The 26,961-nt window shown below is 45.0% G+C and overlaps 1 long non-coding RNA gene and 1 other non-coding gene across 3 annotated transcripts; one reads left to right on the top strand and one right to left on the bottom strand.

Moving 5' to 3' along the window:
- The first annotated feature begins 244 nt into the window (after window positions 1–244).
- Window positions 245–331, top strand: TRNASTOP-UCA (transfer RNA opal suppressor (anticodon UCA)). Its single transcript has one exon. It is a non-coding gene; the product is annotated as a tRNA-Sec (tRNA).
- A 3,942-nt stretch (window positions 332–4,273) lies between these two features.
- Window positions 4,274–26,923, bottom strand: LOC139827546 (uncharacterized). 2 transcript variants are annotated; one of them, XR_011738264.1, is made up of 2 exons: window positions 26,881–26,923; window positions 4,274–4,718 (listed from the first exon to the last, which is right to left on the bottom strand). It is a non-coding gene; the product is annotated as an uncharacterized lncRNA (long non-coding RNA). The 2 variants fall into 2 exon arrangements; XR_011738265.1 differs by lacking the exon at window positions 26,881–26,923 and adding an exon at window positions 24,216–24,400.
- Between the last annotated feature and the right edge of the window lie 38 nt (window positions 26,924–26,961).

The raw sequence follows: 26,961 nt of genomic DNA, 5'->3' as shown, positions 1-26,961 counted from the left end.
CCTTCGGGGACAGCCAATCATCGCCCTTTTATTTGCATACAGCGCCCGGGTGCTCTTGGGCCAGCAGCAGAGAGAGCAACACCCGCCCTTCTCCCCTACGACAGCAGCCCCACCGGTCTGGGGAGGTTTGCTACACCGGGAACCTCTGAGAGCGGATCTCACGGCCAAAAGCGTTGCTCACCTTGACCTCAGAGCAAGAGACTCCTGGGGGCTTATATATGAGCCCAATCGCTGTGCAGGAGTTGCCCGGATGACCCTCAGTGGTCTGGGGTGCAGGCTTCAAACCTGTAGCTGTCTAGCGACAGAGTGGTTCAATTCCACCTTTCGGGCGAGGTTCCACAGACAATATATTGGATGCTGGGGACCTTGTTGCTAGTTACGCCTTTTGCCCTTTACCCTCCTTCCACCTGACCCCACAGATTACTCTCTCGGGGCACAGCAGGCAGGTCCCATCCCTCAATAGATGGCAAACAACTCGTTTTGCCTTTCACTGTCCCCTCAGAGCAAGGCACACAGCGGAGCGATGATATGGTGGTGTGCTGGGCACAGCCGAAGCAAGGAAAGTCTCCAAAGGGTGCCTGGGTGGTAATTCTGATTTTAATTGGATTCTGCTAAGCGGATCTTTGTTAAAACAGTGTCACACATCTTACAAGAACAGAGAAGTAAATAACAGAAGCCATTCTCTAGATCTGCTCCATATTGACGATAACCCATCTCCCACCCACGCGACAACAAAGATGCTTCACTTCAGCAGTAAGCTCGGGTGCTAATAATGTCACCCAGCCCCACAAAAAATAAAGGTTAGTATGAAACTTAAAAGCATATTCTTCAAGCAGAAGGTATTTATTTCATGATATCCTATTGCAATGACTCCAGCAGATGATTTGTGGAGCCTTCTGTGAAGACGGGACCCCAATCACTCCCATTGCAGGGGAGAGCAAGGATTCGGAGGGCATTTCCTCGACCCTCCACATCCCATGGGCAGGAAGGGTGATTCTGCCTGGTGAATCCCCCGGAGGGAGAGACGTAATACCGAGTTAACTATCAATTCTCTGATGTTCCTGGGTGCTTTTTGAGGGGGGTGCAGTGCCATCTGGCATAAAGCAGGTAAGCAGCCCTGAGGATCTCAGCCGGAATGACTATGCTTCCTTTACACTGAATGACTCACTCCAGCTGAAGGCCTGGGAGAAGGGAAGGGCACTGAGGGCCATGACACCACCCAGCCTGGCTGCCACTGCTCCGGCCTGCCGAGCACCCCAGTCAATTGGTGAGGGGCAACCACGGTGCCAGCGAGACCCGCTGCTCCGGGACTACAGTGGCCTGTCATGGGAAATCTAGGGGGTGGAAATAAAAACCCCTCCGCGGCTCACACGGCACATGCCAACTTTTTAATGGCCTTGCAGGAGATGTGCGTGCGCTCTCTCCAGCACAGCTGGGAGCGCCCCACGTCCCAGATGGCTGTCCCTCTGCCCCCTGCCACTCCATCTACTAGCCGGCCTCCTCTGCCCGTAATGAACTTTCTATGTGGAATTTCGCTGCGGCCTCAGAAATTGGTATCTGTGCCGCAGCTTGGCTGGGGGCTTTTGTTTGCATCACAGGGGGGGAGCATTGGAAAGGCCTTTGCCCAGTAGTGGGCAGCTGAGAACGTTAAAGTTCGATGTCAGTTACCAAGTAGAACATAATACAGCTCTTTCATGTGGTGTTTATAACTGAACATGCTGTTTTGTGTCGGCCTGTTGGGTTTTTTTTCTTCCAAGAAGTAGTTTTGGATTAAATTATGACAATTACATTCTTATATTCACTCCCCCCACCAGCCCCCACCCTTGCCCTGCGTGCACACAAACACAAATGGGAATTATATGCTCTGAGCGCAATGTGAACTCTACAGTTTGGGATCTGTGCCTGGCATTGAGTTCACTTTTTTCCTCCAGAACACAAAAAGCCCCATCCACTATGCACTCTTTGATTGCCTTAAGAGAAAATAGGGTGGCCAGATTGCTGGTGTGGGTGATTTGTCCCTCAGGGAGCTCCTGGGCAAAACAGACTTGCAAGCACATGAGAGAGGTGGCCAGGGACCCCTGTCCAGGGAGGCTGTCATAAGGAGCACAGGGCCCTGGGTTCGTGAAATCCTATGTGAATCTCTGCTGTGAGCTGCTTACCCCCATGGATGGCTCACGTACCTGTGTAGTGCCTCATCTCATGGGGAATGCAGGCACATGGCAGGAAGCAATCCTGTCTCTTGAGGCTGTGCCCTCCAGGCTGCACCTCTAGCACATAGCTGAACCTATGGAGACATGGGGCTCCATTAGGACAGGAGGGACAAAAAGGCTGCTCTTGCAGCCTTTAGCTGAGACGGTAGGTGGGACAAGGCCTTAGGAAACAGGGCATGCTGTGTTTTGGTGGTATTTTTTTAACATTGGTTGGAGAACACCAGTGTGGAGGTCTGTGTAGATGATCTGGCTGTAGGAAAGACGTTTTGAACAGTGCTATCCATGTCTTGCCTAAGTCGGCTTTGTTTGGAGTCACTCATTAGTCAGCCAAAGCTTTCATCGTTTGAACCTGAATGTCACTTTCTTCCCTGACAAAGGGACAAACTACGAGGAGCCAAAAAGCTTCACCACCGGTTAGAGGGCAATCCGGGGGTTACTCACAGCCAACACGCACGAGAGCCCAGCTCCAAATGTAATCTGCCTCCCGTTGTTTTCCCCATGGAGTCACCGCACGGTGAGGAGGATGTGCTGGTGACAGATGGCTGACGCAACTTGCTAAGTGTACGGGTGACTCGGCTGTGAATCAGCAAGTGTTTGGTTACAAGAGATTGGGAGCATGTGCTTTTGCACTGGTAACAGTGGCCCTAACTGGGTCTCCTGAAGGACTAAGCATGGAGTGTCATCTGAAGTCTGTGACTGCTGTTCTCCATGGGAGGAAAGCAGGCACATGTGGCCTGTTAGAGCAGAAAGTCGAGCTCCTAATTACTGTTTACACGAGCAATGGATAATGTCTGAGTGTGTATAAACATATGACCTGCAAGTGGTGCTTAGATGTCCTACTGGCCTTCAGAAAGGAAACCATTCAACATCCTGGCCTAAAGTAATGACCATCTTCCTTGGAGGGAGTGGACTCAGAAGACTTCTTTTGCAGTTGAGTCACTAGAGGGGGACAAAGACCTAGTTTGGGTGTCCATCCATCTACCAGCTCCCCCACTGCAGCTGTGGGAGACACCTTGGAGAGGCAGAAGCCAAGATGGCCCTGGTCTTCCTCAGATTTGAAGGTGCCCTAATGCTGGGACAGCTTTCTGGAGGCTGGGCAGGCAGCTGGGGATCAGCAAGACATTGAGGAAACAGAGCCACTCCTTTTCCCCCAGATGCAGGATGGCACATGCGTGTGCATGTGTGGTGTAGAAGCATTTATGTTGGCTCCTCCGGCATTTCTCCCTACCTAGAGCCAGCCCTTCCATAGCTGGCCAGGGCTTTCAAAGGCTAAATTCCAGCCATTGAACAGCACAAGACAGTGTCACCTGGGCAGAGGACCCAGACAATCACCTATGTTTACAGGCATGTGCCGTTTTTCTCCTTTCTCCTCTTTGATGACTGGGTGACAGGTCTGGGTAGGTGCCAGGTGTTATTGTTGTGTCTGTGAGTTAAAGATGTCATGGAAATGTCGGAGGACTCAAACCAAGTGTACTTGTGTGCATTCCACATGAGCTCAGAAGGCTGAAGTGGCCATGGCAAGCAGTAAGGCAGTGTTTGCAACTAACATATTGACCTGAAGTGGTAAAAGCCACTACACACACTCCCCTGGCAAAATGTCGGCCGGAATGACTCATACGAATGGATTGTGATATGCAGCCCTCAGCCCAGCCAGGCTGTGCATGGAACCAAGACACTCCCATTTTCTCTCCTCCGGCATTCTTCCCTGACCAACTCCAAGACTGAACCATTTGGCTCCGACTGGAGCTGGTCAGAACATGTTTTTCTTTTCTTCTCTTTTCCCCTTCTTCACCCATTGGAAAATGTTGACATTTCAGAAAAGGGCTGAAAACCCAGACCCTGAATATTTTCCATTGGAAAACACTGGGGGAAGGGGAGGGGAATAATTGCTAAACTGCCAACAATCAAATCTCTTTTGCTTTTAAGGCTTTTGGGTTTCTGAAATGGTGACACATTGGAAGGACAGCAAACACCTTCTATGAAAACATCTGTTCTCTCAAACCCCATTTTTTCACTATAAAATCGTTGCAACTGGCATCCTTAGTCTAATTTTGGAATCGACCTGAAGAAAACTTAATTCATTTTATTGGAATATAAGGCAAAAATGACACTCCCATAGCACAACTGATATTCACTCGATATTCTCAGTAGCATGAGAATATATCCTGATACTCGATGTCAACAGTGCTGTTTACACAAACATCTCAAGCAAGTTAGGAACCTGGTTCGCTGGAGACAACACACTCCCAGAGCTCCAGCTGACTTGCCTCGGACCTCAGAGCACATTCCTGAAGGGAATCTACCTTTGACAAGATAACATCAAAGGCTGTAAAGGAAGCAATATGTACTGAAAGGCATATTACATGTAACTATCCCTTGAGTAACTTATAGCACAGAAACACAAAGCATTTTGTTCTGATGTCTTCAGCTGATTTGAATTTCCATCTGAATTGTAACGTAGACCTGAAACATCTCTTTCATCTTGTCTTTGCATATTATTCTGCTTTCCTGTAAGTTAAAAATAAAGAAGGGACAATGTTAGCATAACAGAACACGCATATTTGTAGAAGAATTATGCCATAAAACTTTTACTAAATGTGGCTAATAGCAGGTTGGAGTTTAAAAAAGGAAAGATCTTAAAGTGAGCATACACTGGTCATAAATAAATTCAGGTTTCAAACTAGCAGAAGCATTCAAAACAACAGCAGAGTGAAGTTCAGAATAACGTTCACACATGAACAATGGGAATAAGAAAACTTCACTGTTTAAAGACAGATCTTTATCGGTTGTGGGATATCACGGCAGCAGAGGAGTAGATTCAATGACCCAGAGGTCCCTTCTAATTTGTTGTGCCCCTTTCCCCATTTTTTTCCACACTGTGGCTTCCCAGTTACTCTTTACATTCTCTCTGGTACGATTTAGCAATTGCACTGCTGTGCTTCATCCTGATTTAGTACAGGTCTCTATCCCTGTCATCTCCAGGTTTTTCTGAACTAGCCACCTGTGTTTGAATTAAGTTAGTGCCAAAGAAGGGGCATATTTGATTCCATCTAATCCCTATTTTTAATTTTCTTTACAGTTTAGGAACTTCTCCCTGTCATTGTTCAAGCTTATAAAGCAGTGGGTTTAAAACGAATGATGCAAAATCTCAATTTTAGGTTTCACCTTTGTCAGTTGGTGACAACTAAATTGCCTGTTGATTAAAAGAAGAGGCACTGAATGCTTCTGATACCTTAGTAGCAAGAAACACAGAGCTCCTAAGGACATGCATTGGTGCTTTGCATCCTTTGTCATAATTTTTTCAAGATAAATAAGCAATTTTTCACTGACAGAATTCTACTCTTGAGTTAATAAAGTCAAAAGATCAAGAGCGTTAGTCCCTCACTTTGGAAACACAACTGCACGCAAGAGGCCACAGCAGAAACCTGAGCAATAGCCATCTGGAGACACAGAGCTGTAACTAGCCATCAGAAACCCACACACACCCAGCTGAGATCCAGCTATATGATCTGCCAAAAGTTGAGCTGTCCTTGCTCCCACCAGTACTACAAGAGCAGGTGCAGAAACAAGGAGATCCCAAGTAAGAAGATAAAGGGTCAAATGAATCAATCAGTCACTGGGTGAAATGTAGTGACTGGGACACCAAACAGATTAAGTCAGCCTTGTGACTGTTAATGTTCATGGAAATATGTTCCACAAATCCATTTTTTTACGAAAAATCAGATTCTAGCTTCCTTCTGGTAATTTAAAGAGGCAACAATCTGTTCGTATGACCTTCAGGTCAGGCTGGCACAGGGACTGAATCCCACAATAAAAACCGAAGAACAGCCCTTCTGGGCTAGAGCAGTGGCCGTCCCAACCCAGCACACTGCTCCCGAGTGGGACAAGGTGAGAGACCATCCAGTGAGAGCACACAGGCCTGGACGTTTCCCACTCCTTTGTGTTTCTTCAGTATTCACCTTTGTTGGATTGGGTTGTTAGATTGTCCATCTTGCCTGTTCCCTTTAGCATCCATTTATGGATCTGCTGTCTGCAAATCTGTCTAATCCCATTTTGAGCCTGCTGATGCTATCTGCCTCTACAGCCTGTTGGGCCAACAACTTCCAGAAGTTCTCTACCAAATGCGATGTAATTTCTTTAATCTATTTTAAACTCATCCCCTACTTGTTTCCCTGAGTGATGCCTGTTCTACTGTTCAGGGATTTGGCTATTAATGGCTCTGCATTCACCTCAGCCACCCTAATTTTGTGAACCCCGTCCTCAATAATCAGCAAAATAGCTAAGAATTGCAATATTGGGTCGCTCAGCCCCCTTTCCTCCCTGTTGCTTGCTGACCTGCACAAAGTGGTTTGATGCCTGGAGCACTCTGGCTGTTACCAAACTCAGAGGGGAGAAAAACAACAGCAAAGCAAACGGAGTGCAACTTCCTTCCAGTTCTCTGCTCCCCACGCAACTGTCCGCTGGTGACGCAAGGGGTCCGTTCTGTGGTTACAAGCTGGATGCTGCTGGCCCTCTCCTGCCCTCAGGGATCCGCAGGTCCCTGCTCAGCAGGGGGCTGCAAAGCAGCAGGCAGGATTTCGGGGAGGGTAGGCTGGCAGCCCTGGCGGGGGTGTCAGGGGCATCTTCCAAAGTGGCTTTAATTAATGAGCACATGTGCAGCGAGGAGAGTTACAGCATCCCACTCAAATTGTTGACTTGGAGCCGCTTCTGGAGAAAGCCATATTCTGCTCATTAGGAAAGAGCTTTTTTGCAATGCCCTTGGATTGGATGGCTCTTGGATTGCACCACGAGATCAAGTCCACGTACGGGCTGCCTGCCTTTCGGCTGCCAGCTCCAAGAGGGTTGTTTTTCTTGTCTTCTCATTCTCAAGGAGTGCTCAGCCAGATGGCCTGTTTTCGAATGCACTGTGCGTTGGTTGGATATGTGTTTGGAGAGTCTGCCAGCTTCATGAGGAGGAAGAAAGAGCAAAAGAAAGGGAAAAAAGCGCCATTTGGTATCTATCTCTGGGACCCAGCCAGAGTTGAGGCTCTGTTTGAACAAGGGGGGAGTCTGAAGAGAGAAACTCCAGACAAAATTGAAAGCTGGAAAAACTTTCAAGCTTGACAGACTGGGAGACTGAAGTTCTGCACAACATCCATCCACTACCTGGCTCCCTTGCAAATGAGTAGCAGAGTCCCTCCAGAGCTATAGTAAGAGCAAGCACAAGCATTGACTATCCCTCTCGCTGCCCTCCTGGTGTACCTCACCTATGAGCTGAGATGCGGAGAGGTGACCCAGCCAGCCTGCCCACCAAGGCAGGTAATGCTACCTGTGGCTTCTTGCGTTTTGCTCTTGGGTCACCAAAGCCCGAAATTACAGCATACGGCCCAGACACATTAGCCCAGGAAGCAGAGCCACAATGGAGTAGTACGAAATCACCACCACCACAGCCCAGCTCTTGAAAAAGTTAGCCTCAATTTTACTATAGGCCAATGTAATTTTCTTGCACCCCCTGATGTTCCCTTCCCAGAAATACCTTCTGTTGATTTGGGGCAGCAAATAAATACAGGCCAAACCAGAGCAACAGCTTTTTCCAGCACTCATTGACAAATAATTTGAACCTGACGAGAAAAATCTGTTGGTGAAGAGAAGGGGGAAGTTTTGAAGTCTGGGTGGATTGTTCTTGGCTTTCTTTTCTTAACTAGATGTCGTGTTGTGGTAACAACACATTGTTCAAAGCAGCAGGAGGAGGTCTTGTTAAGTAGAGCTGGAGAAAGCCACATTTGTAACCATCCCCGCTGGCTGACACGCCACTGTGTCTTACAAGCAGACTTGTCTGCTTGCTTACTGAAACCATAGCACAAAGAAGATGGTTGCAGGAGCATGTGTGTCTGTGCGGGTGGCTGTGGTAACTGCAAACCCCATGTCTCCAGTGACTGCATCAAATTATTTTGACTGAAGCGAACAGAATTTGTGGGCCCAGGGTGGGCAGTGTGTCCACAACAGCACCGGCTGGGCTGTGGGTTGCAGACACTCTACAGACAGCTGGGGCAAAGGAGGCTCTTCTCACTCCTGTTGTGGGCCACACATCTCAGGCAAAATCTTCTGGTATGTGTCTACAGCATATCATGAACCTCTGTGGCTTCCCAGGACTTCCTGACTGTCATTACATCAGGTCCAAGAGGTACACAACAGTCGCTTCATAGCAGTAGGAAGGACAGCATTTGCAGTCTCCAGCATGTAAAGCGCAGGACCCTTCCCCGAAACGCTGTGAAATATCATTAGCTGTTGGCAAAACCAACATCTCTGACACTGAGACCTAGTGGTGCAGATGTCACCCTGGAAGAGAGGGAGGATTAGCCAGTTCATGACTGTGACTTCATCACGCAAATACATACTTGCATGGCTAGGAAGGCTGAGTGATGAGATCACCTCTCTTCTCACTCCAACAGGACCCAATTTTGGTAAATCACCCTGGCATTATAAACAGGCTGCAGTACCTACATTCACAGCTAAGGTCATCACAAGAGATTTCATTTTCTGTCTGCCAGAAAACAAGATGGAAAAATCCAACAGCAAGTTCAACCACTCTCTCCAGGGCTTTAGAGGGCTCATTAAGCCATTCAGGCAATTGCCTGATTGTCACCCAGTGCTGTGTCACAGAACTGGTAAAGGAAGGATTTCTGTCTTTAATTACACAGAAAATTGAGGGGTTCAGGGGTCATAAGACTGGGCTTTACCACAGCCTGATCAAGTGCATTAGGTCAGTTATTTCATTTTTTGGCAAATTGAAATGATAATTACCACGACATTCACATGAGCGCTGTTGGGAGGAGGTAGCTGCATGTTTACAAAGGTCCTCGGTGCACTTTGGTGGGAGATCAGCTAGAAACAACATCCAGCCATCTGCTCCCCCAGGCTGCACTAGCTGTGTCAGACATCAATACCAACCTCTGCATTTTTCACACACAGTAATTTTCACATGCTTTATTTCATTCCTGTAGTGCTGCCTGACTCCTGGACAGGTGCACGTCCAGCACACTGCTCAACATGGGGCCTCAGACATGAGCTGACAGGCCAGTCTCAAAAAATCAGTTTCCTCTAAGTTATCTGGCTGGGTGTCATTATATAGCTAACATTGTCCAAGAGGGGAAGCTAGAATTGCCCAAACATGGGATTTTTGAAATTTGTGTGCTGTACAGATATAGGAAACCTGCCTTTTAGCACCAGTCCTTCACGTACAATTCTTTTGTACCTGGAAGGGAGATGGGAGATCTGAGGGATCAGATGTTCAGAAAGTCTCCTCTTGCCAACTAAGCAGAGGTCAGTACATACCTCAGCATGGCACAGTTGGTATCATGTTGTACATTGCAAACTATACTCTTGACTATGGCTGCACCAAAGTTAAGTAGCACCCACTGAGGTACTATGGAGGATGTCTCCAATTTTGCAGCAGAGCAGCTCACTTAGGCACCATCCACCTTGAATGGCTCAAAGTTTTGAGAGGGAGTGATCTCCCCAACTCAGCTGAAAAATAGCCACACACACACACACACTTCCTGCATGTGCAGCCTCGCTCTGCACCAAGAAGGTCTCAGAGAATATTCTTAACTTCATCAGAAAAATAGTGTTGCCAGCAAGAGGAAGAGATGATGAGGGGCGTACCCAGCTTCTACTTCTCAATTGCAGGTGAAAACTTCTCTCTGCACTGCATCTCCAAACAGGAGATGAGACAACAGAAACAGGACAGAGCTGAAAATCAGTAGCAAAGATGTGATGATAGAAGCTGGAGATCTAGTTTAATTTTAAAGCCTAAATATACAGTGGATGGTGCCTGAGATCCATACTGTTTATGCTGATGAGCCCATGCAAGCCAGGCATGGAGCCAATCCTGTCCTCCTGGAGTGTCTCACTCACATCCATTCTCTAAGTTCATGAGTTTCCCATTATTTTATTGGTGGTCCATATCTCCTGTTTGACATTTACCAAGGAAAACAGAAGTTAAAAAAAAAAGGAACTCCTTTTGAAGGCAGGGGGAGGAAAAACTCCAAAAACTCACTTATGGCTAGAAGTAGCTCCATCAGCCAGATGCAGAGACCCAGTTGACTCATGACTGGAGTTGGATCTAAGGAAAAACGTGGTTGCTTCAAAAAATACTAGTCAAAGGTAAAACGGAAGACTATAAAGTGGAAAACACAGAGCACGTGTTAAATTGAACTCCAAGACACAAATTCACTTCATTACCATGCTGACTGGCTTTTAGACTGTGACTGCACAGTAATTCACAAGTCTGTTTTCAATAAGCACATGTGTATGCACACAACACACATGGAGGTAAATATATGTAGCTATTATTCATATGTAATTTCTTGGCAGGCATTTTACCATGATTTTAACAAAGCCTGATGCTGTCTACCACAATATTCTTGTATTCAAGTTAGAATGTTATGGTCTGGATGGGTGGAATGGCAGAAAGTAAATTACTGGTTTAGGTGGTTAGGCTCAGAGAGGAGTGGATATTTGTTGTGCTGTACCGGGAGGCTGGCAACAAGAGGGTACTGCAGGGGTCTAGCCTGGGGCCTGTCCTGTTGAAACACCTTTAGCAGCTGTCTGGATGAAGCAATGGAGTCCATGCTCATCAAGTTTGGAGATGACATCAAAATGACAGGGACAGTCTATATCCTTGAATGCAGGGCTGCCATTCAAAGAGCACTGGACAGGCTGGAGGAATCGGCTGACAGGAAAGCTTATGAAATTCAGCAAGGACAAATGCAAAGTCCTTCACTTGGGAAGGAAGCGCCTCTGCAGCAGTACAGACTGGGGACTGATGGGCTGGGGAGCAGCCCTGCAGAAAAGGATCTGGGGACCCAGGCAGAGAGCAAGCCGGGCATGAGCCAGCAGTGTGCCTTGGCCGCGAAGGCAGCCAAAGGTATTCTAGGCTAACAGGGTCTCAGCCAGGAGGTTGACAGGTGTGAGTATCCCCCTTCCCTAGGTACTCAGATGACACCAGAGTACTGAACACAGTACAAGAAATACGTTGATACATTGGAGCAAGTTCAGCAGAGACCACCAAGACAATAGAGGGCTAAAGCCCTGTGAGAAGAGGCTGAGGGAACTGGGCTGGAGAAGACATGGCTTTGTGAGGGACAAACAACAGCCTGACATTTCCTACAAGCAGGTTATCAAGAAAATGGAGCCAGGCTCTTCACCATAGTGCATGGTGGGAGGACAAAAGACAATGAACATAAATTAAAATCAAAGAAGTTCAGTTCTACAAGGAAAAGCATTTGCATCGTGAGGACAGCCAAGAATTGCCCAAACAGGCTGTGCAGTCACCATCCTTGAAGGTTTTCAGGATCCAACTGTTGAAAGCCCTGAGCAACCTGTTCTCATCTTATAACTGAATTCCTTCTTCTTTGAACAGGAGATTAATCTAGAGACCTCCTGAAGTCCCTTCTAACCTGACTAATTCTGTAATTGTATGGTATTAAAAGGTATTTGGGAGCCTGAGCGTTAACCACTTAAGGAGCAGACACAATATCACGTGAGTAGCTTTGCCACTCTGCACGGATAGAAGCTACTCAAACAAAAGCCATGGTAAGCCTTTGCAAAAGGGTATGTTTGCATAAAACAATTAGTTGAAAATTTTAGACTGGCAAATAGTTGATCAAAAGCCTGTCTATCTGTTCTTCACAGCCTGAGAAGAAATGCAATTTCAGGAGATTTTCAGTTACACACTATTTTGCTTAATGCCCAGTCACCAGTCAGTAGACTGAAAGCTCTCTTCTCTGTTATTGAGTGCTGTCATCTATACATGAAAAAGAATGACAATGCCAAATACCAAAGGCAGATAGAAATATTTCTTTGATTATTACCATGGCATCTTCCAACTGAAAACTCAGATTGCTTCACTGCTGTTAATTAATTAGGCCTAGAAACACTTATGCCAGGAAGTTTGATATCATCACCCCTTTTTTCCAGATGGGGGAAAAACAAGATACAACATTTGTTTGGGGCCACTCAATGAATGAGGGGCAGAACCAGAAATAAAACCTGGGAGTCCTGGCTCAGAGTCTCCTCCTATAATCTCTAGACAAAGCTTCTTCCCTGTAAAATTCCATCTAAGCTCTTCATATAATAATTAGAGCCAGTTTATTTCCTCACTCGTTAACAATGAAATCTGACAGGCTTTGTACTGGATGCTGAAGCTCAGTTAGGGGACCAAGTCTCTTCTCCATGAGGGGAGGCCTGGAATGTCAGTCTTTAGTAGGGGCATAGTTCCAGCTGCCAGGTACTTGAACTCATGCCCAAATCACTATGGCAAAGCTTTAGGGAGGAACTTGAATGTAAATGACCAAAGTGATTTACCACAAGTGTTAGGGAAGGATTTAGACAAATAGCAGCTGTTTTTGTAATGATAATGCTTTGCCCTCAGTGGCACTTAAGAAGTATGAAAGAACATGTACCTGCCCTTATATTAGGTTGTTTTCTCTCTTCCTTTGATTTCATTTTCCTATGAGACTACAGGCAGTTTTTCAAGTGAGCACACTGACAAAGCTCTGAGACACAGGGAGGTTCATGGCAGTACTTCAGACGTGCCCCTCAATACTACCTTCTTCAGTTCCATCAGATCAAGAGCACCCAAAGCTCCTAAGGGTGTACAGCTCATTAGGAGTGACTGGCACTGATACCTAAAATCAGCAATTAGTAATAAAGTCTATACGAATAAGGGGTGTGTAGGAAGGTAATGAATCACAGACTTCTCTGCCTTCCCTACCCAGGGCAAGTGGCTCACCATTCTCTTTGTCGTCACTGCCAAGGTTTCCTCAGAGGCCAAGAAACAGACATGAAGAGCTTCAGCAGTGCTGACTATCCAATATTTTGAAACTAATGACTGTGAAGGTTGTTCAGCACCTTTTAACTGCAGGCCATTATGTCTGAAGCTGGAGCATCCCAACTGGGGGATACATTTAAAAATGTGCCCTATTTGTTCAGCATGTCATGAAGCAGGCTCTGGCAGAAGAGACACAGCCTCAGGATTTCCACACTAAAAAGCCTTTCCCTCATGGGCATTTTTAGCAACTAGGACAGAGTGTGCATCATCTTCTGCTGTGAGTTAGACTGGGAGAAAACCATGGCAGGGAAGCCCATTGTCTTGACATTTGGGGCCAAATCACCTAGGTCCTGCCTGCCCGCTTCCCTTGGTCCAGCATTGTCTTGGTGACCTATGAAGCAGATGTTCATACACACCTTCTCCTGCAGGGATGATAAGGTTGCAGACACCCAGCCAAGGTTTGGGAAGTGAAGGGATGAAAAGGGGGAACAGGGAGAAGAAGGAAAGCACAGACAACAGCACTTGTGCCTGTCAAACCAAAACTAAAAGGTCTGGGGAACAAAGGAGGTTGGCTTTGGCTTTGGCTTAAGATCAAAGCCTGGATATGGCTGTGGCTTTCTGAACTTCTAGCTGAAAGTTGCAGAGAGAGGCTTTTTTTACCATACTGATGGCACTGAGAGCTGCTTGCAAGGATTCAAAACTGCAGAAAGAGAGTGAGACCCAAGGATGAGAACTTTCTTATCACACTGATTTTCACCTGGAAGGCGAGAAGTTGCTCGTATTGAAGTGTTCTGTAGCAGGGAAGAGAGTTTAGGCTGTAGTACCTCAATGGCTTCAGAGAGACTCAGAGTAAACACAACCACAACTGCCTATCCGGTTGAAGTGGGGTCAGGGGGCGCTGCAGGATAGGGAAGGGGCTATTTCCTCACCAGGCTGTGTGTTCAATGGAAACATACGCTGGCAAGAAAGGAGGGTTCAGCTGAAGCCTAGAACATGAAACTGAAAAAGTGGCTTTCTAATGAAAAGCTAAAGGGGAAGTTCCACAGCCTGTTTCACTGCAGCCAATGACAGCCAAGAAGAAGGGAGTTAAATTAATTTGTAATTAAGAAGGGACTTGATATTCTGCTGAGCTAAAATTTGTGTTATTGTTGTACAGACACAGTTTTCTTGTGGGCATCTAGCTCTTTCAGATGTAGATGAAAATTACTGAGGACATTCTCAAGAGAGGATAGCCTTCTATGGTATTGAATCTTTGCCCAGAAGTCACACCAGCCTTCTCTTAATTCTCAAATACCCCAGTATGTCAATCATTTAGCATGAAGCCTGGTAATTAAGCTAAATCACTGGGACTGACAGGTTAAGAAGCAGTAGATACAGTAACTAGCATCAGTTGAAGCAGCCACTTCAGAAGCTTCTTAGGGTGATAAACATGCCCTTCTTTCAGGAGTTCCCCAGTTCAGGAGTACGGTTGACATATAATGTCTCTCTCAGAATTTCTTGCATACCAAAGGATTCTGGCAATCTGCAGGAAACAAGGAGTTGGGCTGAGCTGTTTTCTATGTCCTTTTCCATCCTGGGACACAGGAACATTTTTACATGTCCAGAAGAAGAACTAAAACCACATGAAAATGTCTTCTATGGCCAGTGGAGCTGTAAAAGAGACCTCTACAGCTGTTCATGTTAACAATTCACGAACAATATAACGAACCAACCATCAGGCAAAGATTATTCAACCACAAGAAGAACGGCTTGACTAATGAAAAGGTTATTTTTGAATAATTCCAGAAGGATGATAACACATTGGAAAAAGCACAGAGAAGAGATACTGGGCTGATTAAAGGACTAGAAAGCATGCCTTACAGTGAAAATCTCCAGGAACTCAATTTGCTTGAATAAAGATTAGGTGAAGGGTTGACTTGATCACAATCTCTCAGTGCCGATATAAAACCAGAGGTTTGATAATGGAGGGTTGTTCAAACTGGCAGACAAATAAATTACATGACACAGAAGTTAAACGGACAAATCCTGACAAGAAAAAAAAGGATGATTTTTTTAGATGTGAGAGTAATTAAGCAGTTTTTGTAAGGCTTCTGGTGGATTTCTCCATTTGCTAGCAATATGTAAAAAAAAAAAAAAAAAAAAAAAGGAATTTCCTTGAAAGTAACCCTGTATTTCCAAGAAGCAGCATTTCAGTGTGATCCTGCAGCTTATGGGCTTATGGTAAGCAGGAGCTCAGACTAACAATGACACTGGCTCCTTCTCACTTTGTAACCTCTGAACCAACAAGCAAATTAGTCAAAACTGATAGCAGAAGGTAATGTGCTGAACATACCGATACACCATTTGTGAATGTTATTCAGCAAGCTCTAATTATGATGTTTGTAATGACTGAGATCAATGGGAAGGACTCCTAGTGATGACATCACCTTGAGTAAATCACTGTCTACAAGACACACCTTCACTCCCTTTGTTCTTCAAGGAGCAACATCCTTTTTGCAGATGCCTTTTGCCATTTGCCCTGCCTCACTAAACTTTAACTCACTAAAGACTGCACAGTGCTTTAGGAGCCTCATCTGGGAGATTTGGTCTATGCCTGTGTTATTCCATGCACTTATTCCCTTAGACAAATGGGGGGAGGCACTTGCCTCGTCATATCTGGCAGCTACTGCAATAACAACTTTAAAAATAGATTTTGGCAGAGAATTTAAAACATGTCCCAACTTTAAAGGCTAGAACAGGGATTAGACAAGGCTGCTTGATCTGGTAATTCACAGGGAAATGAAAAGTTCCCTCAGTCATGACTTTGTATAATTTGTTTAATAGAGTCACTGCCTGAAACTTTCCCAGTTCCATGTTGCAAAAAAAAATGCTGCTTTTCTTGTGGCCAAATGCAAAGCCACTCTTTGGATCATGGGATAAGTGTCATAAGGGTTTGGTCTGATTCATTTTAAGAGAGGAGTTTTTCGTATCAGTGAACAAGGCAGTTCAGAAAAACAGTTCAGTCTCCACCCCATCAGCAGATTTCACATGTAAAATCATAACAAAAGCTGCTAGAAGGGAAATAGGACGGCTGCCCAGCTGCCTTTCTTTGCATATCTACTTGAAACCAATCTTGCAGAAAGCTCTTAGCCTCTAGTCTGAACACTAGTTGGAGCTGAAATAAATCTGAATAAACAATAGTTACGATGCTCAAGAACTGACAGTGAGTTGGTGATGTAGTAATGTGGTTGCAGTGGAAGAGAGGGACGGATGGAGACTGAAGTCCATGTGTGTGGATTCTTTCGACAGTGGGTTTTCTTTGCTGAAGTATAATAATTCCTTGTACTTCTATAAAGCTTTTTTTCTAAGACCTCCAACTTTTTTATACATGGGGAGATAAAACTGTCCTTATCTTAGAGCTGCCAAGAGGTACAAACAGGGAAATGTAACTGTCCTTATCTCAGAGCTGCCAAGAGGCACAGTGAAAATGAACTGCTTGAGACCACACGAGAGGACTGCCTAATGTAAGGCACTTAACTAAAAGACCTAAACTGTAGTTCTCCTGCCTCCCTATGGCTAATGGAAAGAGATATGATTTTATATGCTCTCTGGAGCGGCACGTTCCCCTAGTTGACTATAGCAGTTGATGAGGCTTTAAGTATATAATGTTGGATAGGATCAGGTTAAGACCTCAGCCCAAGCTCTTTTTACTTTGTTCTATCTGAAACTCTCTCCACAAAACTCACTGAAATTGGTGGGAAACTTCTTGAGGATGCCCATGAGCTTAGAAGAAAGCCATGCAGCTGACGATCCAGGCCACGGCAGATCCACCACTTCATTTGGGGAATTTTAGTCTAGATTTTCAAAACAGTTCTGCTGCTGGTACCAAGCCATTGCCATTAAGCCTGACTGAGAATGGGTATAATTATCTGTGGGAGAGTCAGAGGCTGGGGAGATAAAGCATCACCCCAGTGACAACTCGGAGCCATGTGTATGGATCAGTCACACATTCTTCCAAAGTGGCTGGAGTCCTGGATGCAAATGCAGTGAAGATGGTCTGCCTGTGTGTGCTGTTCCACTGCCCAGGATTTCTGGACAGCCACAGGCATCCTGGAATTTTTTTTTATTTTGCTCAAGAATCTCAGCCACTCCTACCTAATTTCTGTTGATCAGTCAGTGAGTTACAGGCTCCTTCTGGAACAGAGAGAGCCTTGCAAGAAGCAATGGCAATGAACTCAGCAAAGCAGGCAGCTACTCCTTCCTCTCTATTAACCTGAGACTGCAGCAGAGTCATGGAAGATTGTACATCCCATGCATCCTGGACTGCATCACCAATTGCAAATTGGTCTGTCTCTCAAGAAAAAAATCAGAACTAATCAAATGGCCTTTGCTTATTGTTGTATTTCATACTGTTTGATCTTTCTGCTCAGCAGTTCTAAGAATGATAAAATGAAACCAAGATTGGCAAGTGGTAGATTTGCTTAGAAAGGTTAAATGACAAATTGCATCTGACTGAATGAACCCAGGAGGCCTACAGCAATTCAGTCTCTCGAAATCTTGCGATTCTATTGAAAGGGGTGTAGCTGCATGTGATATGAACATATGCATTGGTAGACACAAATGCCCTATTTCTAAGCTTACTTCTTACTCTCATATTACCAGAACCCTTGGAAACATAATTTGTTCTTTCTCATGCATTGCCACTGCAAAGCAGACATAGCACTCCACTTCAGATTACAATTTTGGTGCTTAGCATGGAGTAGTGGCAATGTAGACCATCTTCCATGCACAGCTGCTGCAAAAGCCCAGCTCCCCTTGCAGCCTGTGAAAGCGTACTGTCTGTGCAGCCTGGCGCTTGGGAAGGACCGCTGACCAACCTGCTGTCACTCTCACGTCCACTCACAGCTGAGAGTGTTTGACCAGGGGACCATCACAGCTCCCTGTGAGCTGAACTCATCACTGCTGTATCTGAGCATCTCCATACAGTGCCTAAATCAGGATCTCTGAGGATTCATTGGCAATAGGGCAGAATTCAGTCACAAGGAGCATTTCAGGGGCATGCACTTCAGAGGATCATCCAGGCTCTCACAGAGAATCTTGACAGCTTGTGGTGTACCTAACACAAGGAGATGTAATGGGAAGCAAACTGCAGAGAAACATGAGTGGGCAGTGATTTTTTAACTCTCTCAATGGAGGAGACCTTTCAGCTATTTGCTTTGAGAGTCTGTTCTCATATCATTCCTGGGAGGGACTGTGCAGAGCCCAGTCCTGGGGAAGAGCCACCCAAGCATTTATAGCAGCTGGAGACGTAAGATACGATTGTGGGTGAAGAATGGGCTAGGATTCCTGTCAAGGTACAAGTTAGTCACTGGTCTTGGTGTCTGAAGACAATGCAGTGCTGGGTCCTGAGTTACATAAAAAGAAGGAAAAAAACACACACACACACACAAAAAAAAACCAACAGGGGATATTTTCCACAGGCAGAAACAAGGAAAAAAAAAAAAAGGAAAAGTCCATTTTTGGAAGAAAATCTGAACTCCAGACTTTTCTATGTAAGTTACTTGATTTTTTTAACAGAAAAGGACAGTGAAAAATGTTTACTTTTTTCCTCATCTTTCTCCCCTTCCACTTTCCTCCTGTGTCATCCCTGAAAACAGGGTAAGAGGAACCATGACAATGAACCCTGGGTACCTCAGGCTTCTGAAGAGAGTAAAATTTTCTTTGTAGGAAAATTTTTGAACAAAGGGTTACGAGCAGCTCCACATCTTGACATTTGACAAGTTGAGCTCCCCCCTCTGTAGCTTCTGTGTTCTTCAGGGAAATCCATTTACCCCTGGGGTTAAGTGCTTCAATTATTAATCCCGGTATATAATTAGGGCTGAATACAGCCACTATGTGAAGTGTGACTGCTCTCTCATCATATGACTGGGAATACTCACAAAAAGTGTATAGAAAGCGTGACCTCTTCATGTTCCTGTGTGACTCTGCTCCAGATTAAATTCCCAAAGGTGAGCTGATCAGCATGAGACCTCCTGTGTGACAGTTAAGTTGGTACAGAGGGGTTTTATTCTACCTGCTTTCCAATTATTATTTCACAAAAAATACATCAGTTATAAAATGTCTGGAATGGATCCTGAGCTACATATGGAAGTGGATTGTTTGCCAGTGCCGGATGCCACCATAACATATACGTCACCATGCCTTTCTCAGTTGGTGACTAGTAGTTTGCAAAGTCTGGGTGAGCACGGAGTGATTTTACCAGACATGAGTGAGATGCTATGTAAAAGCAGTCGTATGGTGTTTGAGGTTTGTCTTTGTAACTGGCTCCAGCACTCGAATACACCTCCTCCCAAGCTGTTGTTTCCTACTCTGTGCATAAATCTTCCATCCACTTAGCTTAAATTTTGTTTTTTGCAATGAAAGACCTTATAGATATGAGACATGATTGCCTAGAGAGGGCAGGCAGATAATCTCAGTTGTAGAGTTGTATTTTTCAGTGTTAGCTTCCTGGGTTTGCCCTTTAAAGATATGACAGTTGTATATAAGTGGAAGTAATTTAGCCCTGGAGGGGTGAAATTCTTTTTTAAGCTTTTCATGTAATCTTAGTTTGTTATTGCAAAAAGATCTCTAACCAGAAGCAACTGGGTCCAATCTGATGCTGAATTATAAATAACTAGAAATCCTGGGGCAGTCCTCTGCAGTGCCAGCGCAGTTGCCAAATGCAGTTGGCATCAGATGTATGTCCAACTCAGATGCGTTTGTCTGTATTTCACCCACATGTATTGTGGACAGGAGGGCACTGGGGAGGTGTCCTGCTGACTGTCCTGTGAGTGGAGGCTCTCCAATACCATCATATTGCTGCAGAATATCAGGTGGGGTGGCATCCTACAAAATCAGCAGCTGTACAAATACAGAGTAGAAGACAGTCCCTGCCTAGAAGAGGTAAAAGGCTGCAACTGCAACAGAAAAGTGCAATGATTGCCTCTGGTTGTTCAGCAGCTCAGAAAACCCTTGGAATTGATTTGGCTCTGCAGACACTTTAAAAACAAATTTAATCCCTTTCCAGTAAATCCATCTGTTTTACTGCTAGCATGAACTGCCCTGACCACCATTTTACATACAAACATGAGGTCACTACAGACAGTATTGGATTATGTGCATTCTTCAATGAGAACACCATGATTTCAAAATGATGCAAGAGTATTTTTGGACCAAGGAAGAAGTGAGATCTTTGGTTATCCAGAACTAGGTCATCAGAAGCTAGTGCAGGGGAGGGCTGGGAATATCAACCCACCAGTCTTCTCACACTACATCTGGAGCATGGATGGGGTTGTGTGAGCAGACAGAATGTTTGGACAGGAATTTATCTAAGGTCAGGTGCCTATGGACTATGTCTTCATAATATTTACATACATGATTCTTAGACAGCTATGCCCCTTGGACACTTACTGAGGTTACACTAGATAGCAAGGCATCTTTAAAGAACAGGACTAGAGTTATGGGATCCATTAACCTTCAGGGAGCAACACCTAGTCTTTCATTGATCTTCACAGTTAGGAAAAGCAGTTTTTCCTGTAACAGTGAGGTTAGAGCCCACGTTGTAGGAGATAGGGAAAAAAAAAAAAAAAGCAAGGTGAGTAGTCTTTCTTGTTCCTTTACATAGGATAACTTTGGCAAAACTACATGATTCAGTCTGTCTTTGTTTTGTGAGCAGTTCAAGAATATCTTGGTCTATCTGATGATGTGGGGAAATAGCTCGTTCTTTGTCAGACAAGGAGTATTTCCAACCAGGTAGCTTGAGCTACCTTTAAATTATTTGCCCTACAGGTCTGACAGCACTGAAGGGTTTAACATAGGCTAAAAGGTGACTGGAGTGTACATATACCTTTACTGAGCAATTAATCCCTTACAATAGGCCACTTGTGAATATTGCTTTAGTCCTTATATTGTCAACCTAAGGGACTGCCTCCCCTCTACAGGAGGGAAACTATTTCTTCATATCCAGGGATGTGGCAGGGCAAGGCCAGATGGACAGTGCTTATGAAATAGAAAGAGGAAGGACAATCTTTTTGGAAAGACTATGCAAAGGTCACAGCACACACGTTTTACGTCATCAGGACTTTCACATTTCTTGTTTTCAAGTAAAATGGGTCTGTGGAGACTATGACAGATGAAAAAAGGTTTACGGAACTAGCCAGAGACAGTTACGCAAGAGCCTAAGACTCCAAACAGATTTCTACATATGCTCTTGCGGAACCTCATTTCTAGTACTTGTTCCTTTATGATTATTCCAATTTTTTTAAAAAGTATTCATCCCAGCTCAAAACTGAACTAAGCAGGCCGAAATGAATGCAACACTGCCCTGCTTAACTCTGTTTTTCTGCTACCCCGTCAGGTGTAAATGACTGACTGGCTTCAGAAGCACAAATGTAGAGAAAAGGAGTGATGATGCATTCAGTGCTTGCAGCAATGAAGCCCTGGGGCCTTCTCAGCCCAGGGTTCTCAGATCAAGCAGCCATCAAACCACATGACACTGCAAACTGATGTCCCTCTCCTCCTTCCCAGCTCTACACCCTTCATTAAACCCATCAATATTCCTACTCCAAATTCCCCAGAGACACACTAATACCAGACATAGACAGACAGACAGACATCCATCAGTTAGTGAGGCACAGCTCATAAGTAGCTCACTACAGAGCCTGCTGGGATAAGAGAGGGAACTGCTGTGGGTGTATTGTTCCAGTTCCATGACTTCCCAAAACACTGAATGAAATAACTTATAAAGATGCATGACATCAAGGCAATACTACACAGTAGTAGGTGAGAAACAGCTTTGAACCCTATGACCTTCCTCCAAATGAGAAAGCCTTTAGGCAGGCCATGGGATGCACTTCCACTTCTCTAGAAGACTTTTTTTCAGAACTTAAAAACGAGCAGGACCAAATCCACTTGCCACACTCGAAACTGCCTGTTTTCTTTTCCCTTAGAGCTGATCACTGGCTTAAACTGGAGATACCTCCCTTGCCAAGAAGTGATGAGAGTGATACCACACTAGATTTTTTACATAAAATGAACCATCTTCAGGCACTGGAGCCATTCTCCTCCAATAAGTTGTAGTAGGAAAAAATTCCATTCCCTATCTGTGTCACACCGTGTTCACACCACATATTATCCTCTCCCTTTGCCTTTACCTAACCTGCTTAAAAGTAACTGGCCTTACAGGTTCACAGTTTTGGTTTTGATACACTTTCTTTGCCACATTACCACAGCTAAATCCCCTTGTGCTACACAGCCACCAATCCCACTTTCCTTTGATGGTGCACTAGGTATGCTGCCTGGTTGCATTCCATGTTTCTAAGCAATAGAGAGCGCTTGCTGACCAGCTAATTTCTTGTATTTTCCTGTTTTACTGTCTAGTAAAAACGAAAGCAATCCAAAGTTTAGAGGGGAAGAAAAAAAAAAGCCAAAACAAATGAGAACTGATCCTGTCCTCCTGAGAGATGATCTGCTTTTGAGATGTAATCTAACAGACCTTCTGTCCTGTCTTCCTCCTAGGCAGCTTCATCCAAAGAAAGGAATAATGTGTTCAGCATCAGTGTTTGGGGACTTACTAATGTCTAGGGGACTAGGGAAAGTCTCAGGACTGAGCCCTGCTGATGACTTAAGCTACTCTGTGTACAAAACCCCATGCATGGAAGGGAAAAGCCTTCTTTTGTTGCCCCAAAAAGGGAAGAAGGTTTAGAGGATTACTAAAAACAACCTTCAGTCAGTTGTACACATCTAGACAATGTTGTCTTTAGTGTCCCAGATGGTCCCAGCTGTTGGCAGAAGCAATGACAATGACATTCCTTTCTTTGCATGAAACTCACCATATATGTCCCATGTGAGTCCAATTTTTCAGCTGCTTGCTGATGAGAAGTTAAATTAACCCAGAGAAAAGCTGACCTCAAGGCCCGCAGGATCCCAAATCCTATGGAAAAAGTCTCAGTGGGGAGGATTAGTCGTACGATCACTTCCGGTTACTATCCAATTTTATCTGTGTATCGGTGATACCGAATGTCATTCTTTTTATCATGAGAAGCCCTCGACAAACAGGACTAAAAATAAAAAGCAAGAGCTCGGAGTTGGCACAAACTGTGCTGCATGGACTCCAATTTGTATAGCAGGAACTATAATCACTCTGAGACGTGCCCAAGCCCTCGGGCATCCCACGGGATTTCAGTCACTTGTTTACAAGGTGTTTTGATTTGCAGCTGTTTGACTACTGTGGCATTTCAAGAGGGGGCGGTTTGAAAGGATGTTGTTACTTCGGACGTCGGGATTGGGAAATGGGTATTGAAAAATCACACAAGAAAACAGGCGAGCGCTGTCTTTGTTCTTCCCCCTTTACATATGAATGACGTCAGTCCTGGGGAAAGGAGCTCCAGGAACAGATCCAGAGACCAATGCTCTGGAGGGAAGAAGCAGGGAACAGGTAAAACCCCAAAAATGGAGCTGTGCACTCATCTACCACACCAGAGCACCCCGTATCTGATCTGGGGGGACTAAGCTCTGGAGATAAGAAGGGAAACATCCAAGCCCATTGCTTTTCTGCCTTTTCTAACAAGGTTGCCAGCAAATAAATTGATACTGTGCCACGGACATCCATAAGCACTGGGCTAAAGGCCATCACCAGCTCACTTCAGGCAGGCCAGCAGCTGAAACGGATTTGGTCACTGGCTCCAAGTTGTTTAGCAATTTAGAAGGCTCTTCCCATCATTCCTGCTCTCCTGACCTGGACAGTTCCTCTTTCAGAGCTGCATTAAGCTAATGCCCACTTTCTTCTGGGCCCTCTTGGCATAATGGATTCAAATATGCAGAAAGAATGTAAAAATCCACCTGTTATCCGGGATAAGTGATTTGCACAATAGTGTCCATGAGTGTTTGTTTAACACCGTGGACAGCAAGAACTCTGCTAAGTTGTAACACGCTGAGAAAGGGAAAGGAAGAAGAGAGCAGAAAATAGCCTGGCTGTTTTAAAACTATGTCCATTGAGCTGTGTACATTTTTTGGCTTAGTTAGCTGTTTGCCTGTTTTTTGTGGGAAACCAGGAAGGACACGTGGAGCTTTTCCCAGGCTTTAGAGTGTTATTCTCTTGTTTCCAGCACTGAGTTTTTGTATGCGTTAATTGACACTAACTCATGTAGAAAATACAGTGCCAAGAGGATATTTACCTTGCAAACATTTCATCTGCTGCCTCTCTCTCCTTTCCTGTGAGTTTTACAAGTGATGACTGACTTGAAGTGCCACGTGCACTTCAAGAAGTGTCACCCCTGCCAACCTTGGACACAAGCCCCTTGCCTGCCCAGTGTGTGCCAGCAACCTGACCACACTTTCTTGGCAAGAAGCAGCTGTCTCCTCACTTCCTGGGGGGTGAGAGAAGGTTCAGCATAGAATGTAAAGCATAAAAATGGAAAGAAACAGTTAGATTACAACATGACAAATTGTTGTTTTTCTAGCTGAAGAAAAAACCAACCCGTGTTTGATTCTGAGTGACACTGATCGGTTTGGCACCAGCAGCTTCTCCGCTGGAGACATGAGTGACTTCTCTTTCAGGAAGCATCAGAATTATCTAGGCTGGCATTAAAGTTCATCACACTCCTTGCTTTCTGTAGGCAAAGTTGAAGGAAAAATCTCCATTTGCACTGCACATGCCATCAAAGATCTCAAAGCACGTGGCTTATCTCAGCCCACATCGCAAATCTGTATTTGGATTGGGGTCAGAAATTCCCACTCCCTCTCCTTCCCTCCAGCCAGGCTGCCTTTTCCCTAATGTTAGTTATGACTACAAGCCGTCAGGGACATGCTGTAGTGTCACCACCTTGCCATACATCCCAGTTTTATACTCCCTGTTTTTCACCCATAGCTATGGAAAACTGTCTGCAGAAGAGGCTGCTACAAAGGAAGTAGAAGATTGCTGAAGTCTATTCTAATCCACAGTGTCTATATTTATGCAGCCCTTGTCACAGCAGAGCAGAGAAAATGTCACTGGAACAGTTTTATTTTTGCCAGCAGGCAAGAGGTTTAAAAAGAGGCAGTTTAACCTCTATTTGATGATGTGTTTGTACAAACGTTTAACTTGGTATTTCATTTAAAAATAATCTTTAATGTTGATTTATATTCCTGGCGGTGAAGTCAGGAGGTTGGCAATCCCATTTCAGTCTGTGCTCTGACTGAGGCAATAATGCAGATCAAAGAGAAGTCTCACAGCACTCACAGTTTATCATCCTGAACATTTCAAGTTCTCACTCTGATATTCATGGACAGATTATGTAACAATTAGATTTATACATCCGAAGGCCAAACAATAAAGATTGAAATGTTGTATCATTAAGAAGATTTGGAAATAACTGAATTAAAGCAAGGAACAACTTCTCAAGTGAACACTTGACACAAGCAATGCTGCTTTCCTCAAGATGTCATCTCGCTCCAGTCTTTCATAGGGTCAACCATTTGTTTTCATGCCATAGAGTATCAAATTAACTGCATGTTATGATACATTCTGAGTCTTGCTTTCCATCTAAATATGTCAAGCTGACACTTTTATTGCCTTAGTAACTGCTAAATGTTCAAGGACCTGAATTCCTTCATTAACAGTTTACCCAATTGGTGGGAGAGGGCAAAGTAAGCCATCAGCCTTCTGTGAATTTTTTAGAGCAGGAACGTCAAACTCATTTCCACCAGGGGCAACATCAGCCTCACGGTTGCCTTCAAAGGGCTGAATGTAATTTTAGGACTGTAGAGGTAGTTGCATTTATACAGTCCTAAAATTACATTTGGCCCTTTGAAGGCAACCACGAGGTTGATGTGGCCTCTGGTGAAAATGAGTTTGATGTCCCTGCTTTGGAGAATAATCACAGAATGTCAGGGATTGGAAGGGACCTCAAAAGATCGTCTAGTTCAATTCCCCTGCCGGAGCAGGAACACCCAGATGAGGTTACACAGGAATGTATCCAGGCGGATTTGAATGTCTGCAGAGAAGGAGACTCTACAACCCCCCTGGGCAGCCTGTTCCAGTGCTCTGTCACCCTCCCTGAGAAGATGTTTCTTCTCAAATTGAAGTGGAACCTCTTGTGTTCCAGTTTGAACCCCTTACCCCTTGTCTTACCATTGGCTGTCACTGAGAAGAGCCTAGCTTCATCCTTGTGACACTCACCCTTTACATATTTATAAACATTAATGAGGTCACCCCTCAGTCTCCTCTTCTCCAAGCTAAAGGGACCCAGCTCCCTCAGCCTTTCCTCATAGAGGAGATGCTCCACTCCCTTAATCATCTTTGTTTCCCTAAAACTACTAAAAATAACTAAACAGTTCATTATCTGATAAGAAGAACATGAAAACTTGCTTTGGTGCCCCCTCGAGCCTCCCTGCCCATTGCTTTCACACAGTTATCTCACAGATACTGGTAGGTTTATATACCTAATGCCTCGGGATCTGACGCCATAGCAAAGGGGTAATGGGTTCAAACTGAAACGCGGGAGATTCCACTTAAATTTGAGAAGAAACTTCTTCTCAGTGAGGGTGCCAGAGCACTGGGGGGTTGTGGAGTCCCCTCCTCTGAAGTCATTCAAAACCAACCTGGACACATTGCTGTGTAACCTCATCTGGGTGTTCCTGCTCCGGCAGGGGGATTGGACTAGATGATCTTTCGAGGTCACTTCCAATCCCTGACATTCTGTGATTCTGTGATAGCAGCACCCCCATTTTTTGACAAAGGGAGTCAAAGGCGGGAGTCTGCAGATGCACCGACTGCTGCGGAGCCGGACCCAGACGTGCTGCCAGCCGGGGGGAGGAGGGGGTGGTGGCGGTGGAGTGGTGGCATAGGCCCATCCTCCCTACCTGACACCCGCATGACCCGAAAGCTCCCTGCTCCCCACACCGCCGGCAGCCGTTAACGGCCGCCGCGCCCCGCCCCGCCCA

The sequence above is a fragment of the Patagioenas fasciata genome, chromosome 3 (assembly GCF_037038585.1).
Source record: "Patagioenas fasciata isolate bPatFas1 chromosome 3, bPatFas1.hap1, whole genome shotgun sequence".
NCBI lineage: Eukaryota > Metazoa > Chordata > Aves > Columbiformes > Columbidae > Patagioenas > Patagioenas fasciata.
The sequence above is the reverse complement of the archived record's forward strand: the minus strand, read 5'-3'. Positions and strand labels throughout refer to the sequence as shown.